Genomic DNA, 18,029 nt, shown 5'->3' on the forward strand with positions numbered 1-18,029 from the left:
CTTTACATTGTTGTGTGTGTTTGTGTTGTTTAACAAAGTGAATCAGCTATACATATATCCCCATATCCCCTCCCTCTTGCGTCTCCCTCCCTCCCACCCTCCCTATCCCACCCCTCTAGGTGGTCACAAAGCACTGAGCTGATCTCCCTGTGCTATGCAGTTGCTTCCCACTAGCTATCTATTTTACATTTGGTAGTGTGTATATGTCCATGCCACTCTCTCATTTCGTCCCAGCTTACCCTTCTCCCTCCCTGTGTCCTCAAGCCCATTCTTTACGTCTGCGTCTGTCTTTATTCCTCTCCTGCCCTTAGGTTCATCAGAACCATTTTTTTTTTTTAGATTCCATATATATGTGTTAGCATATGGTATTTATTTTTCTCAGAAAGAGGTAAATTTATCTTTCACTTTCATTTTTCTTAAGATGGTGGAATGATTATCAAATTACTTTCATATTTAAATTTTCCTCCAACTAAACATTTTTCTCTCTTGGCTGGGATTTTTTTCTTAATTCATTGCTCAAATCTTGGCATAAAACATAAGAAAAAATTTTCCCTAATTTTTTGGTTTAATATTTTGAAACATAAGTCACTGGGAATCAACATGGCCTTTTGAAAATATCAACATGGCCTATTTTGAAAATAGTTTGAAAAACTATTTAAACCAAGTCAAATTCCTTTTCTATTGGATTGACAAGTAAGAGAGAAATGAGGGAGACTTTGATATGATCTATCTGGGAGGATGGTGTCGAGCCCCACCTAGTCCATCAACATGCGTGTGTGATGCTATGAACGTTATCATGAGGTCAGTGGCTGGAAGATTTCACTCTAAAAGAGGACCAATCCTTCACAAGCCAGTTTCCTTCCAATTTTCTACTCTTCTCTCCCTGGTACCATCAAGTGGCTCCTGATTCTTGCTTCCCACATAGATACACCACAGCCTCATCATACCAGTGCTGTCACCCTGCATATGAACGCTTTGCCCCAAATTAGGCTGATTTACCCCAGCCAGATATGGCAGGACCTGCCCCTGTGAAATGTATGGCGTTGAACATTATAAAAAGTGGGGAGAGTGGGTCAGGAGGCAGAGAGGTTGGGCAATCCATACCCCATTCTCTTTCCCGTTCTCTCTGAGAGGCAAGCTATTCTCCCCTAAGGAAGGTCCCTCCACACGGAGACCTGAAGCAAAGGGGAGAGGGAAGACCTGGAAGACAACAGCGCTTCCATCATAGAGATCTTCCTCCAGGGGACCTCACACTCCATTCCCAAAACACAGAGACCCCTGCAGTCAGGAATGAGTCATACGTTTAAATCCTCTTTTAACTGAAATATACAGAGAGGAGTTACAGTAAATTTAAAAAGACAAATAATCCATTCAAATAGTAAAGGAAAGAGCTACACGTCAGAAGATCAGATTTTTTGAAATATGTGATTCTTCTTTTTAAGACTTACTTACCACTTATCTATTTTATTTATTTTTGGCTGCGTTGGGTCTTAGTTGTGGCTCATGGGGCTCTTCGTTGTGGTGTGCGGGCTTCTCTGTAGTTGTGGAGCGCGGGTTTTCTCTTCTCTAGTTGCGGCGCGCAGGCTCCAGGGCGTGTGGGCTCTGTAGTTTGTGGCATGTGGGCTCTAATTCAGGTGCGGGAGCTCAGTAGTTGTGGCACATGGGGCTTAGTTGCCCCACGGCATGCGGGATCTTTTAGTTCCCTGACCAGGGATCGAACCGGTATCCCCTGCATCGTAAGGTGGATTCTTTACCACTGAACCACCAGGGAAGTCCCAGAAGATCAGATTTTAATTCTGGTTCTGAAGCTTAATCCCTCTGACCTTTGCCTCAGTTTCTTCATCTGTAAAACGAAGAGTCTGGACAAGATTATCTTTTAAGTTTTTTCCAACATAAAATTCTGTGATTTTACAAAAAAGCAAAGTGAGGAATCTGAAAGAGAGAGAGGAAGGAAGGGAGGGAGGGAGGGACGGAGGGAGGGAAGGGGGGAGGGAGGGAGGAAGGGACCTCGCATTAAATGAATTTTAAATGTTCAGAAGAAAAACTTCACACCCACAGTAGCTCAGGTTCTACAGGACAGGATGCTGAGTAACAGAGTCCAAGTTCAAGTCCTGAAGAAGTAACGTGTATGCTTTCTCAATCTTGTTACCCTTTAGAGCAGATCATGGTGGGTAAAACAAGACACACTCTCTACACATTCTAAAAAGAAAGCCAGTGAAAAGCATGACTAAAGGAAGACAGGGAAGAAGAAAGGGAGAGGGAAGAGGAGAAAGAAAGAAGCAGAGAGAGGAAAGGGGAGTGTATAGGGCGGCTGAGTACCCGAGGTGTCCTGGGAGGTGACTGGAAGCTAGAGGGTCCAGGCCACACTCTTCTTTCTTATAAGTTGTAAACAGGTCATTAAGAACTAAAAAAAAGTCAAGCAAATTCAAATGGTTCTTGACAGCAAGCTTCCACTACATGGAAGACTCCTGGCCCTAAGAAAAGAGGCAGGCTGGGCTGAAAGTCATCTTCTCTTTGCACAACCAAGAAAACCAGTGTAGACTGAAGGGTTAGTTGAATCTAAGAAAGATTCTGTTTTCTTGAAGGCTAGTGTTTCTGTAAACGTAGAGCCAGTTTATTGCAAAAGTTGATATTTTGATGAAGTATTTCTACCAATAAGCAAAGCTAACAAATTTTTGAGCTAGATCTTTTCTGCCTCCAGGAAATGAGTTATCTCCCAAGAGACTGATAATCTCCTACTAGACTCTCTGCATAAATAAGACCACACCATAGATAAGGGCCAACTGTGTCTGAAAGACCACACTGAGAGGGTTCCAGGAATGCCCAGTCCTGATTCACTACTCCCACTTTCATTCAGTCAGTCAACAAACATTTACTGAGCATCTACTATGTGCCAGTCACTGTCCCTGGTAGTAAGATTATAGTGATAAACAAGTAGAGTCCTCTGATCTCATTCACACCCCTAATTCACATTCTTGTGAAGTAGGGGTGAAGGCTGAGAGTTTGAAAATGAGTTAGTCAAAATATTTTGAAGTAGACTTAAAAACTATATGAGAGATATTTTTAGTAACTTTGGGCAGGGTTAATAAAATTCCAGCTATTACATTATAATCAAAAGGAAGTTTATGGGACTTCTTTGAATCCTCAATTTCACAACTACCTCTCTGTTCCATTAGAACAATTTAATAAAGAAAATTAAATGAAAAGGTTGTTGAGTGAGTGAGGAACCAAAGCTGGGAAGATACACAGAGACAATCGTGCCCAAGTTGGCTGAGGAAAATTACCCCATGTCTGTGGAAAGCTTCTCAGTCCCACAGAGCATTCACTTTCTATTGGGAGCCAGGCAGGTAAGATAAATGAATGAAGCAGCCTGTTCTTAGGAGGATAAATGGCAAATAAGGCAATACCGGTCATGTGCTAAGGAGTAGAAGAGACCGTGGCACTCTGAAATAGACACACCTACTCTAAACAGAGAAATCAACAGTAGTTGATTGTTGCCAAATCAACTGCTTTTCCAGATGAAGCCACAATTCTAGATTTAGCTTAATCTCTTCTGATTTTTAAAAAACAACCGTAACTAATCAAACTCAAGATTTATTCGGGCAAAGCAAAACAGATCTGAAGGCTAGATTCAGCCCCCAGACCAAGAGTCTATGACCTCTGCAGGGTAGAAGTGCCTATCTATCTTTGCAGATATCTCCCCAATGGAGTAGAGCATGATGCAGTGAAAAGAACCTGGGCTGAGTGTGCAGGACAGCGAAAGTCAAACCCCCAGTGTAGCCACCCTGTGGCTGTAGGTGCATCCTGTGACCTGAGATGGGATCTATCAAACTGAAGGAGGAAGGAGGAAGGGTGGCAATAATATTGATATCTACTTTGCCAACTTTTCAGTTTGTACTGAGGAATAAAATGATGTAAGTACAAGTCCTTTGTCAGCAGTAAAGTCCCACAAAGTGGCGGTGTTATTATCTTCCCCAGTTTCCCATCACCCAATCGATGCTCTAGCAAATTCACTTTTCCATTCTTACTAAATCAGCATTTAGCATTGAATTCACTGGAAGGCCATTAAGAGAGTAGCATGCACATCTTCAAAGAACTATTTCTAAAGAGTTGGATGATTATAGGGGTACATGCATTGATTAATTTGTTCAGTGATTCGGGGTGTTTAGTCATCCACGTAAGAGTTATGCTGGTTTAAGTTTGCAACTTAGTTTATCTATAAAGAATTTGCTGAGCAAATTAATGATGTAAGCAAGGTGAAGGCAGGAAAATCATTAACATACTGAAAACTCTTAAGGAGTTCATAAAAATGTTCAAGAAAATCATTAGCCTTGCCTGGCATATTTGACGAAAATTTATTTCGTGTTTACTTTCTGAAGGGTGACCGCTAAGTGTACTGGGCAGTCATTTGCATATGAACACCTGACGTAGTTGTTAATCCTTTTTATTGATGCATTGAAATATTTCTTTTAAAAACTTCTGATACAGAGTAACCCAATAGCCTGGTTATTTTTATTTTTTTCTACCTGACTGTGTAATGATTAGGGCTTGAGCTCTGGAGTCAGCCTGCCAGTGTTTGCACCTTGAAAGCAGTCATTGTAGCTTTAGAGCTTTGGGCAAGTTACTCAATTTCTCCATGCCTGTATTTCCTCATGTGTAAAATGGAGATAATAAAAGTGTGTACCACCCGATACGGTTGTTAGGCAGTCTGAATGAGATAATACATGAAAAGCACTCAGCACTGCATCTGGAACATGATGAGAATAAATATTAACTATTAGTGTATGTAAATTTTAAGTGACTTTAATTTCAACTTCTCAGCCTTGTTTATGGTCCTAGAATTTTTAAGTAAGAAGTGTCTTTTGAAATTGTAACTGGTTTCCAAAGCTGTTTAAAGCAGTAGAACTCCCCTCCTTTTTTTAATGTAATTCTATTTAGAATTCAAAAATATAAAAGGGGTAAGAGGACACAGGGCAGACGGAGACACTACAGCGTGACTCGGGCGTGGCCCCCTGATTGACAGTGGCATTTCCCAGGGATCAGCAAAGCCATGGCACCCTCGCTGAAGCCACACAGCCTAGCCTGGAACAGCTGAGAGGGTAGGAAGGTGAAATCTAAAAGATCATAGACACAGATTGGGTGCTTGACTTCAACCCCTAGCTTTGATGAGCTAGTACCAATGATTTGGTTCAAGAACCGGGGTGCCAAGTAGAAGAAACAGCAGTGCAAAAACTCAGCAACAGGCTTTGCCAGGAGCATCAAACCATGCGATTTCAGTGAAGGGGAGACCCCGTAACCACCACTGCTGCAGACATTTGTCCTGGGTGTCCCGATGCTTCTGCAGCTGAGCCTCTGGCACTGAGTCAGCCTGAGCAGAGGTGCCTCCTCTTGGCATTCATAGTGGAATTCTTAGCATTATGATGCCCGAGAAACATGTCTGGAGTCTCAGGTCTTTCTTGGGCACAGTTCCCTGGACACTCGTAGACCAATTTGTACAACTGCCTTACCTGGGGAAGATGATCCCAACAGCCTAGATACGTATCTCTTCCTCTGGGTGCCCTGGCAGGGGAAGGCTGGCCGGCACTGGTCTCCTTCTGCCTTAGGCACACCGTTCTTGAGGAAGGTCTGTGTCCAAGCCCTGATGTCACCAAGCATTCCAGATACCTTTAATGGGTGGACCTGGGTTGAAAGAGACCAAGCTCAGGGATTAATCTGTTTCTGTAAGAAAAATAACCACCCACCTTTCCTCACAGCCTACGTCTTCTGTCCTCCCTTTGGGCATCTCCTCGTCCAAATTTCTGAATCACAGAGAGTTGTCAGGTGACTTTGAGGAAAGAGCAGAAAGTAACCTCCCAACTTACCCCTTGAGTTTAGCTCAAAGAACAGTCCGACCAAAGTCTTGACAACTGAAGAATTCCTGCCCCTCACGGGCCAGCGTTTATCAACATTTTGATGTTTGTGGAAATTGGAGGATGTAAGGGCCTGTAACTTACGTAACACCAGTGTTATTTAAACACGTCCAGCGGGGAGGGAAAGACTGACGTTTCCAGCATTTCTCAGGAAGCTGACATAGCATTACTATCAGAACTTGACAAAGAAATCTTAACTGGTTAAATTGTATATTTATGTTTTAGGCATGCATCAATTTAAAAAAGTAAACACTTTTCCCTTAGATGTCAAGTAGCTAATAAAAAGCATTCAATGAAAGACTTGAAAAAGAAAGTTGAACAGATATTCCAGAAACTAAAATAAAAGGATAAAAGGAGTAAAACAATTCTTTAAGGCATAGAATAGACAAAAAGGCAGAGAAAATTATCAAAGAAATAATGCAAGAGTGCTTCTGAAAAATGAAGAGCGTGATTATCCAGCACAAATGAAGAAATACTTAGAAAAGTGTTTGCTACTGTGAAACTCCGAAGACCAAGAATAAATAAAAATGAAGAGTAAATTCAGGAAGCTTTCAGAAGGTTCTGATGAATTCCATTGTAATCAGAATTATGGTGATAATTATTACCATAATTTGGTGATAAAGAGGTGGCTTAGTACGTACTGGCATATTCTAAAGGAATATTCAACCACAATTTTAATACTTAGCAAATATACCAACAAAATGTAAGAGTAGAATAAAGATTTTCAGACATTGCGAGGATTCTAAAAATTTACATCCCATGGCCTCTTAGGAAACTTTTCAAGGGAATCCTTAAGCAAAATAAGGGACTTGACACGGAAAAAAGTTAAGATTGGAAAAGCACAGGAAGCAACACAGCAGAGGAGCAAAGACGCTCTCAGAACAAGGTCTGGGCACCCAGCATTTCTAAACTATTAGAAAGGGACTGCCCCCGGGGAGGGTGCAGAGGAGGAAAAGAAATACGTGCAGCAAGACAGTGACGTGTTCAGAATGGGGAATAGGATAGAAGCCTCAGGGTCAGAGGTCAGTGGAAAAATCAGTTTGGTAGGATATCTGACTTGCTTCAGAAGTAAGATTAAGGGGCTTTGGATAGATGCATTGAAGGATATAGAAAAAAATTAAAGTAGATACATTTTAAGCAAATAATTAAAAGGGAATTATCTTTAAAATGCAACAGAAATTTATTAAGAAAGTGAATTATTTCTCTAGAGCAGCAATTCTCAAACATTTTGGTCTCAAGACGCTTTTACAAATTATGGAAGACACCAGAGAGCTTTGGTTTATGTGCGTTATATCTACCAGTATTTACCAGGTTAGGAACTGAGACTGAGAAACGTTCAAATATGCACTTATTAAATTATTTTAAAATAATAAGAAACATTTCATGTTAAGATAAGTACTATATTTTTATGAAAAATTATATTTCCAAAACAAAAAGTATTCAATGAGAAGAGCTGCACTGTTTCTCACTTCGCTCATCTCTCTAATGCCTAATCTCTTTAATGTCTGGTCTAATGGAAGACAGCTGAAATCTCGTGTCTGCTTCCGTATTCAGTCTGCTGAATGTGCCCTACTTCATGTAGCTTCTGGAAAATCCCACCATACAAAAATCTTTGAGAATTATTATTAAATCGTTTTGACCACACTGATCTCTTGAAAGGATTCCCAGATGACACTTTGAAAAACACTGCTCTCAAGTAACACTTGATTTCTTTAATGAATACCATTTTATATAGTTATAATTTCTTATATTGATGTAATCAAACTAGCCCTACACTTATCCTGGGAGGATGAATATGAGTGGGCGGGGCTGTGGCTGAGCATTAAATCCTCAACAACAATAATAAGAGGTCAACAGGTGATGTGTAATATCAATGAGTTGTCATAACAGTAGAAGCATATTACGGAAAATGAGGGAAGTAAATATCAGAAGCAACACCTACTATAGCACCTCACAGCAGTCAGAACGGCCATCGTTAAAATAGCTACACACAACGAATGCTGGAGAGGGTGTGGAGAAAAGGGAACCCTCCTGCACTGTTGGTGGGAATGTAAATTGATAACAGCCACTATGGAGAACAGTATGGAGGTTCCTTAAAAACTAAAAATAGAACTGCGACCCAGCGATCCCACTACTGGGCATATACCCTGAGAAAACCATCATTCAAAAAGATACGTGGACCCCTATGTTCCTAGCAGCATTGTTCATAATAGCCAAGACATAGGAACAACTTAAGTGTCCATCAACAGAAGAATGGATGAGGAAGAATATATATATATATATATACACACACACACACACACACATACACACAAACACACACATATATATGTGTATATATATTATATATATATATATAAAATGGAATATTATTCAGCCAAAAAAACAATGAAATAATGCAACATGGATGGACCTAGAGATTATCATACTAAGTGAAGTCAGAGAAAGACAAATATCATATGATGTCATTTATATGTGGAATCTAACATATGACACAAATGAACTTATCTACGAAACAGAAACAGACTCAGCGACATAGAGAACAGACTTGTGGTTGCCAAGGCGGGGGGCAGGGGAGGGATGGATTGGGAGTGTGGGATCAGCAGATGCAAACTGGTATATATAGAATGGATAAACAACAAGGTCCTATTGTATAGCACAGGGAACTAATCCAATATCCTGTGATAAACCATAATGGAAAAGAATATGAAAAGAATGAATATGTATAACCGAATCACTTTGCTGTACAGCAGAAATTAACACAACATTGTAAATCAACTATACATCAATAAAATAAATTTTTTAAAATATGTTAAATTTGAAGAAGAGAAGAAGTAGCATCTACCACATTTAAGTGGTTGCCTCTAGATAAGGGTAAAGAAGGGTGCAATAGGGCAGAGCAGGAGATGGTCATACGATGAAATTCTAGATGGTCTTTAAAATGAACTTGCCTATAGATTTATGGAAATCTCAAGAAATACATCAAGTTTTGATTGTTCAGTAAGCTTTGGTGGAGCATGAGATTCTGCATAACTAATCAGCTCCCAGGTAATGCCAATGTAGGACCATGCTTTCTGTAGCATGGAGTCACGTAAGCAGAATTTATTCCTAACTTGGATCTTAAGACATCCTGATGCCATCAGAGAGAAAGCCTCACTTAGGCACTAGATTGTCGCTCACAACTCCAAAAGTAGTCTCCACACTTTCTTCAGGGAACAGTGTCTAGTTAAAAGAAAATTTGTGGGGAAACCGGTGAAACCCTAACAAGTCTGGAGTTGAGTTAATATTAATGTACTAGTGCTGTTTTCTTCCTCTGACAAATGTATGACAGTAACGTAAGGTGCTCACATTAGGGGAAATTGGGTGAGGGGTACATACAGCCTTTATTGTCTTCAAAACTTTTCTATAAATCTGAAATTATTCCAAAATTAAAATGTTAAGAGAGAAAAGAGTGAATAACAAGGGGTAAAAGCTGAAATACTCTGCCTAGACTAGTGAGGAAAGTTACAGAAGGGGGACTCCGAGGCCTTCCCGTTCTCTGTCCCCTTTGACTTCTGGTAGCCCCTGGGACTCTGAAATCCCTGGCCTCTAAAGAAAAGAGATCGGAAATCTTTTTACTTGTTTAGGGGCAGAAAGACACAAGACCCAAAGATTATTGCACATCTTACACGTGTGTAAAGTGAGGACCAGAAGACAAGATTTCCTTCTGTGTCATATTCGTTGCCTTTCACCAGTTGTAGGTTTTATTTAGTTATGCCTACTTCCTGCTCTGAAATAGAGGGGTTTTCTTCAATGTGACCACAAAGGTAGACTCATGTATTTCACCCAAAGAGTCCCCATGTGAGACTGACCCATGTGTGGTCACACTGAGTGGATCAAAGGACAGGTGGGCCGTTTATTGATACCTTGAGGAAAGAGGTCATTGGAGAAAGATGAGTCCTGTCTTCGTGGGTGAAATTCCTGTTTCCCGTGGTCCTAGAAGAGTGTTTGCATAGGAGATACATTGGTTGGCTGGCTTGTAGACTGATTAGGTTAAAGGACTTAGCTAAGAGCACAAATTATGACAACGTTTGTTTGCGTTCCCTATATTCTTATCTTGATTGAGAAATCCTAGCGTTTAAGATTGAATCAGAAGCTGTCCAGGACTCCTTCTCTGGCCTACTTCCCTAATGACATGCCTATTTTTCTGCCTGGTATCTGGCCAGTGAGTCATTGTTGATGCTGCCCATTCACCTGTCACTTCTAAAGATACCCCTAAAGAGCAGTGTCCGTGGCATCCTTTGGCACCCTCTAGGCTGTTCACAGGCTTGAAGGGATGGGTTTTGCCTCCAAGATACATAAAAAACCTCGTGAATAACACTGGACTTTACTGTAGGGGATGGGTCCACCTGTTAGGGCTTCCTGTTTTGTTTTGTTCTTTTTTTTTCTCGGTACGCGGGCCTCTCACCGCTGTGGCCTCTACCGTTGCGGACAGGCTCCGGACGCGCAGGCTCAGGGCCATGGCTCACGGGCCCAACCGTTCCGCGGCACGTGGGATCCTCCCAGACCCGGGCACTAACCCGCGTCCCCTGCATCGGCAGGCGGACTCCCAACCACTGCGCCACCTGGGAAGCCCCTTTCCTGTCTATTTTGCAGGAGAAAGAAAACAAACGCCCCTTGGAACGAAAACTGTCTTCGTTCTTGGCCTTCATGCTCAGTGGCTCACTCTGCTGGTTTACCTCGGCCCTGCAGGTGTGGGAGCTGCCAGCGCCTGCCTGTTTGTACTCTCTAAACTCGCAGGAGTCTGGGCTAGTTCTTCTCCACTTTGTTACTACAGAGGCAGTCCCTCTGCTCCTAGTATGTGTCGCTCTGGTCCCCATTCCCCTCCATGAGCCTACAGCCAGGAAATACAGAAGGGAAGGGCAGCCCAGATGCGCAGGGCGCATCGCGGATGATAGCAGGTGAATCGTAGCCTTGGACTACGTTGAAAGCGAAACTCACACTGCAGTTTAACCAAAGAAAAGCATAGTTCTGTCTACCTTTTTTAAAAAAGGATTTAAGAAAGGAAAACCCAAGCTCCTCCTTCAAAATTGCTTGATGGAGATTTTAGAAGCAGAATATCAAAATTGTGTACTTAGAACAGGGCCAGAAAGGGTTGCTTGCTGGAGGGTGGGAAGAAACAAGCTTGTTTTCAGTAACAGGCTTTGTCTTTGAGGCTTGATGCTCTGCAGATAAATCTCTCCTCAGCCCTGCCAGGATAATTGGACTAGAGGGCATGCATGTTAACAGGTTCGGTTTTCGCTTCCACTAATAACCAGCTCTGTGTGGTAATCCTAATTACGCTCGTTATTTATGAATATGCAGTATGGACATGGGATATTCCCCACAGAGAAGCTTTGTGGGAGACTGCTGGGGAAATGAACAGAATCGGGGTGAGACACCTTTTCTTAGCAGAATTGACTTTCAGAGAACATGCAGGGATCCCTGGAGCCCTGTTGGGGGTGCAGGGGTGTGAAGGAGAGTGGGGAAGACCCTTTAATAGAACCCTTGTACTTTCTGTTTTCGTCCCCTGTCCTATCTTGCCCACCTAGATTTTTCATCTATTTTCTAACAAGCTTCATGATAAAAAGTGAGAACTGGGCTTCCCTGGTGGTGCAGTGGTTGAGAGTCCGCCTGCCGATGCGGGGGACCACGGGTTCGTGCCCCGGTCTGGGAAGATCCCACATGCCACGGAGCGGCTGGGCCCGTGAGCCATGGCCGCTGAGCCTGCGCGTCCGGAGCCTGTGCTCCGCAGAGGGAGAGGCCACAACAGTGAAAGGCCCGCGTACCGCAAAAAAAAAAAAAAGTGAGAACTAATTTCATAGGTCAGGTAACACTGCCTTGCAGTGGGATTGGTTTTCTTTTAACCTAACTTGCGAGATAGTTTGCAATCTTGACATAACAGAAGCTCCTGCATTGCCATGGATTTCTTGATGCAACTAACCCATGTTGTCAAGGCAACCCACTTAACTGCTTTCTCCCCTCTAGAAAACCATTTCCAGTGTTGCAAACCCTAAATCTCAATCATCTCTTATAATATACTGGGTCAGTACATCCCCTGCATGCACAAAGCTATTACTTTTTTATAAGATATCGTGTCATTACAGTGAAAGAATTTGACTTGAGGGATAATGTGTATATTAAAGCGTTAACGTTAATCCCATAGCATTTGTGTCCTATCAGTGCACTTCCAGATGTGAGGTTGTTTACTAAAGGCAGTTACATTTTTGGAGCTGTGGTAACAATGTCGGCATATTTCAACTAATTTCTATGTAAATTGATTGCAGTCAACAGCTTTTTCATGGTTTGTGAAATTAAATCACATAAAAGACAAAGTATTTTCTGGGGTTAATATACACCCACCTGTTGTATATTTCCCCCCTTTTTAAGAGTCAGGACCCAGTTTTGAGAGTTCTTTCCATGTAATTGAGCTAACTCCACGATTCCCTGGGAAGCTATGACAGCATCACGCTTGAATTCAGACACTGACATCAAGGGGGAAGGTGTCTCCCCAGAGATCTGGGCTCCCGAGAGGTTGGTTTAAAAGAAAATCTCAAAAGAAGAATAGTAGGGGTCATTTTACTATTTTTGCTAGCTCACTATTGACAAGAAAACTGGGTTAGGTTAAGATTCTTACCGAGGTTTAAAGATTCGAAGACTTTTAAAATTTATTTTATTGAAATATAGTTGATTTACAATGTTGTGTTAGTTTCAGGTGTGCAGCAAAGTGATGAAGTTATTCATATATATACATTCTCTTTCATGTCCTTTTCCATTATGATTTATCACAGAATATTGAATATAGTTCCCTGTGCTCTACAGAAGGACCTTGTTGTTTATAATTTGCATCTGCTAATCCCAAACTCCCAATCCATCCCTCCCCCACCTCTCATCCCCCTTGGCAACCACAAATCTGTTCTCTATGTCTGTGAATCTGTTTCTGTTTCATAGATGAGTTCATTTATGTCATATTTTCGATTCCACTTATAAATGATATCATATGGTATTTGTCTTTTTCTTTCTGACTTACTTCACTTAGTATGATAATCTCTAGGTCCATCCATGTTGCTGCAGATGACATTATTTCATTCTTTTTCACGGCTGAGTAGAGAATATGCAATGGAATATGTGCCTATGTGCATATGTACCACATTTGAAGACTTTATTTTTAACCTAGTCTTGGCAATACAACTCACAGGCTACATTTAATTATGTAAATAATTGGAAGTAATTCTTAGTCACTCATGCAATACTGCTGGCATGGGTTTCCAGTTAGTTTTACAAAAAGTCATATGATTTCCCACTCCTTACATTTTTGCTCAAAAGTTGATCCCGTCAAAGGGAGCCGTCTTTCATTTCACAGTTCCCGGAGCTTTGAGACACAAATATGGCTGTAACGAAGTTCCTGCATGGGTCTTACTGGCTCAGAGCATTTTCATGGTGCACGTTTATTAGATAAAACACACCTCAGCACCTTTCAGCAGCCATTCTTATTTCAATAAAGAGTTTTATGTATACAAAATAGTACAGATTAGCATATCCGCTGTTGAAGCATTGGCATTATTTTCTTCCCATTATTGTGATTCGACAGATCAGGTATTCACCTGTCGGTCCATCTACAAAGCCTTTCAGGTTGCTCAGCTCAGCCCTCTCCTATTGCAGCCTTCAACGATTATTAGCACCCCATCACAATGCACGAAGAACTTGAGCCTGCTTCCGGAAATATTCCAAACATTCCAAAACATAAGCGAAAGATAAGGAGGTTGTAGGAAAAGAAGGTGAGTGAAGTAAAATCCTAAAGCAAACACAAGGAAGATTCGTACCATAGTCTGTATGCTGTTTGCATGGGAAGAGCTGTGTGCTTCCAGTAGTTTAGCAGCCAAACCAAAGAGAGAAATGTAGTCAATTAAATAATTCTTAGTATACAAATAGAAATATTTCAGCAAATACGTAGATTATCAGGTCACTGAGGTCCAAAGGGAAATTTCCTCCTGGATTACCACTAAGTAAATTTGGTAGAGGTGTAGATCATCTACAGTGATGATACACTAAGCTGCATTATGTTAGTGGCCACCGTAATCAGCCAGAGTTCACTGGTTGCTTCCTGGTGCCGAGCCCTGTGGTGCGTGCTTTGTTATATACCTAACCTCCTTTAACCCTCCCAAGAAACATGTCAGAATAGGTGTTCTAATCATAGTGTCGGAAGTGAGTAAACAGAGGCCAGCGGAGGTTAAGTAAACTGTTTAAGGTCTCAGTTTTTACACGGTGGACCTGGGATTCAGACTTAGATCAACATTTTGCCCAAGTCTATGGTTTTAGGTAGCCCGTACTACCTCTATGATTCAGAGTAGGGGTGATCGTGTTTGCTGGATGGTTAGGAAATGCTTCCTAGGAGAGGGGGGGAACTGAAACTGGTCATAAGCGGTGATTAGATGTCTTCCAGTGAGATCTAGAGAGCTGAGGACATTCTAGGCAAGAAAATAGTGCATTTACATGCGTAGAGTATGAATAATTCACAAGTTGAGAACAGCTGGCTCTGCTAGAGAGGATGACCATAGGCAGGTTTCTTCATCTCCCATCCTCAGCTACAATGAGAGGAATAATAAGGTGTCCGTCATAGAAAGGGTGTGAGAATAAAGTTAACCGTATAAAGCTATTAATATTCTTGTTAAGACAGATAATAGATGAGGTTAAATAGAAAGCAAGTGTCAGGTAATATAGGGTGCTTTGCTAAAGAATTTCAATTTTATCCAGAAGGGAATGGAAAGACACTTCAGGGCATTAAGTAAGGAATTCGTATATTTGTACTTTCGCAAGATTGCGCTGCAGCCATGTGTGGAGGATGCATTGCCCGTGTGAGTGAGCAAATGAGGTACAACATGCAAGCTAGGAAAGATGTTTCAGTACAGCAGTAGCCGAGGGGATGGAGAGAAGGCATGTGGTGAGGTTTAGCTCCTGAGCTACTGCAAGGACCGAAGATGAAGGACGAGGTGTAGGAAACCACCCATGATGGCTCTCAGCTTTCTACCTTGCGTGACAGGGGCGGGGGGAGAGTCTGATTATTCACTAGGGAAGAATATACATGCAGATGAGCAAATCCGGGGACAGAACATCAGAAGCCCACACAGGACACATGAGCTTGAGGTGCCTGTGGTCAGCCAAGAACAGGAGGTAAGTCTCAGGGAGCTTGAGTCTGGATGCAGAGAGAAACAGCCATCAGGACATTTCCGGTAGTAGAAGCTTCAGACCCAGATGAGTCAGTGAAGAGTGAGAAAGTGTGATGAGAATGGGGATGAAGATGGAGCCCTGGAGACCAAGATAAAGGGGAAGGTGGAAAAGAAGAGGCAGCAGAGAAAGATTAACAGCAGCAGACAGGGGGGGCAAAGGGCCAGCGGAGGAGAGTGACACTCTTGAAACCAAAGTTTGAAAAGAAACTGGGGGCTTCCTTAGTGGCGCAGTGGTTGAGAGTCCGCCTGCTGATGCAGGGGACACGGGTTCGTGCCCCGGTCCGGGAAGATCCCACATGCCGCAGAGCGGCTGGGCCCGTGAGCCATGGCCGCTGAGCCTCTGCGTCCGGAGCCTGTGGTCCGCGACGGGAGAGGCCACAACAGTGAGAGGCCCGCGTACCGCAAAAAAATTAAAAAAAGAAACTGGAAGAGAATTGACCTCTTCGCAATATTGAGATACACATGGCCGATGAGATTATGAATGATTTTATTTCTGATTTACTTTTCTGTATTTTATACATTTTCTATAATGAACATGCAGTTACATAAAAATAATAAACTACTGTAAAATAAAATCTGGGAGAGACATAAAAGCAGGTTTTTATATTGAAGGGAAAGGGGCTGTATCCAGAGAGAGAGAAGTTTAAAATAAACGAAAAGATACAATCACAGGGTGAAGGGTCATGAGGAATGATTCATTTGGACCGTGGAGGGACATTTTGTCTGCTTAAATAAGAGGAAAGGAAGTAAGCAGGGTATGATGCATTAAGTCTGAAGACAGGAAGTTATGGGAGTTTACCCATGAGAGCATCAGTGTTCCCCAAAGTAGAAGTCATATTAAGACCCACCTGTTAGCATGTCTGTCCATCCAGACGAGAGAAAACTGGTAGCAGGAGCTGCTGCTTCATCACCCTCTCTCCGGTTCACCCTCCACAGAGCTACAAGAACGGGCTTTCTAAAACCCTAAACCCTAAACCCTAACCTCCTTTCCACCTCACCCTTGGGAAACTTGCTTAAACTTGGCCCAGCTTCCAATCCATGGTCTGGGATGGTCCACATCTTCCTCCTGCTTTCTGCAAGTACCTGCAGCTTATTTCCCCTATTTTTACATACTCTGTCCATACAGGCTATCTCACTTCTGTTCATATAAATCTGACCTCAGAAATCAGCCACTTTGTAGGTTTTTGTCCCCAGATACGCTCAGCATTTGGTGAGTGCAATAGCAGGAGAGGAATCTCATCATGAAGCCAGGGCTCTGCCCTCTCCCCCAGCCACTCCCGGACTCTCTCCATCCGCCCATCCCCACGCCTCCTCGGAAGGACAGACAAGCTCTTCGTTGTCTCTCTCAAAGAGAGCAGCCCATATTCCCGTCTTGCCCCTAGGTTCTTCATGACCATTTTTTTTTTTTTTTTAAGATTCCATATATATGTGTTAGCATACGATATTTGTTTTTCCTCTTTCTGACTTACTTCACTCTGTATGACAGACTCTAGGTCCATCCACCTCACTACAAATAACTCAATTTCATTTCTTTTTATGGCTGAGTAATATTCCATTGTATGTATGTGCCACATCTTCTTTATCCATTCATCTGTTGATGGACATTTAGGTTGCTTCCATGTCTTGGCTGTAGTAAATAATGCTGCAGTGAACATTGGGGTGCTTGTATGTTTTTGAATTATCTCCTGAGCAGATATATGCCCAGGAGTGGGATTGCTGGGTCGTATGGTAGTTCTATTTTTAGTTTTTTAAGGAACCTCCATACCTACTAGAGAATGGACTTGAGGACACGGGGAGGGGGAAGGGTAAGCTGGGACGAAGTGAGAGAGTGGCATGGACATATACGCACTACCAAATGTAAAATAGATAGCTAGTGGGAAGCAGCTGCATAGCACAGGGAGATCAGCTTGGTGCTTTGTGACCACCTAGAGGGGTGGGATAGGGAGGGAGACGCAAGAGGGAGGAGATATGGGGATATATGTATATGTATAGCTGACTCACTTCGTTATAAAACAGAAACTAACACACACAAAACAAGAGAGCAGCCCAGGCTCACGTCCTGTGTGTCTCGCTCTTCACTCCAACTAGTCGTGGAGAAATCTCTTTCAAACAGATTCCATGAAGGAAATCGGGAAGAACATTTTCTACTTCTCCCCGCGTGTTAATGCGTCCGCGTCAATCCCATGCCGCGGATTCCCACGCTTTGGGTTGGTGCTCAAGGCTCATCATCACCTGGTCGCATCCCGTCTCCCTTTCTCACACTCACACAGTCTTTGCAGTTTCCTCAGACAAATCTGCCCCACACCACTCTAAATTGTCACCTAACCCCAAGTTCACCTCGTGCTCTTTCCCTTTGTTACACTCAGCTCAAGCATCAAAAGGCTTTTATGATCTTTGGTACAAGGGAATATTTAAATGGGACTATTAAACCTTCCTTCTTCATTTTCAATGGGGATAACTGAACTTCACCTCATTGTTTTGTTTGTTTTGTTTTGTTTTATTTCCGGTACGCGGGCCTCTCACTGTTGTGGCCTCTCCTGCTGCGGAGCACAGGCTCCGGACGCGCAGGCTCAGCGGCCATGGCTCACGGGCCCAATCGCTCCGCGGCACGTGGGATCTTCCCGGACCGGGGCACGAACCCGTGTCCCCTGCATCGGCAGGCGGACTCTCAACCACTGCGCCACCAGGGAAGCCCCCCACCTCATTGCTTTTATAAGAACACATTACTGGAGTTATGTTAGATTGTCTTACCATTTAATTTGTGTCCTTTTGCAGGGATTCAGTGGTGCTAGAGAAATTGATAGTGAATCTGCTGCACAGAAAGGTGTTTATTTTCAAAAATTTAATAACTGGGAATGAATGACATATAGAAAGA

At 42.5% G+C, this 18,029-nt stretch overlaps 1 protein-coding gene across 2 annotated transcripts in view; it reads left to right on the plus strand.

The window, feature by feature from the left end:
• Positions 1-18,029, plus strand: part of MARCHF1 (membrane associated ring-CH-type finger 1) — an 843,574-nt gene that overhangs the window by 797,723 nt on the left and 27,822 nt on the right. The window lies entirely within an intron of this gene.

The sequence above is a fragment of the Pseudorca crassidens genome, chromosome 4 (assembly GCF_039906515.1).
Source record: "Pseudorca crassidens isolate mPseCra1 chromosome 4, mPseCra1.hap1, whole genome shotgun sequence".
NCBI classification, from domain to species: domain Eukaryota; kingdom Metazoa; phylum Chordata; class Mammalia; order Artiodactyla; family Delphinidae; genus Pseudorca; species Pseudorca crassidens.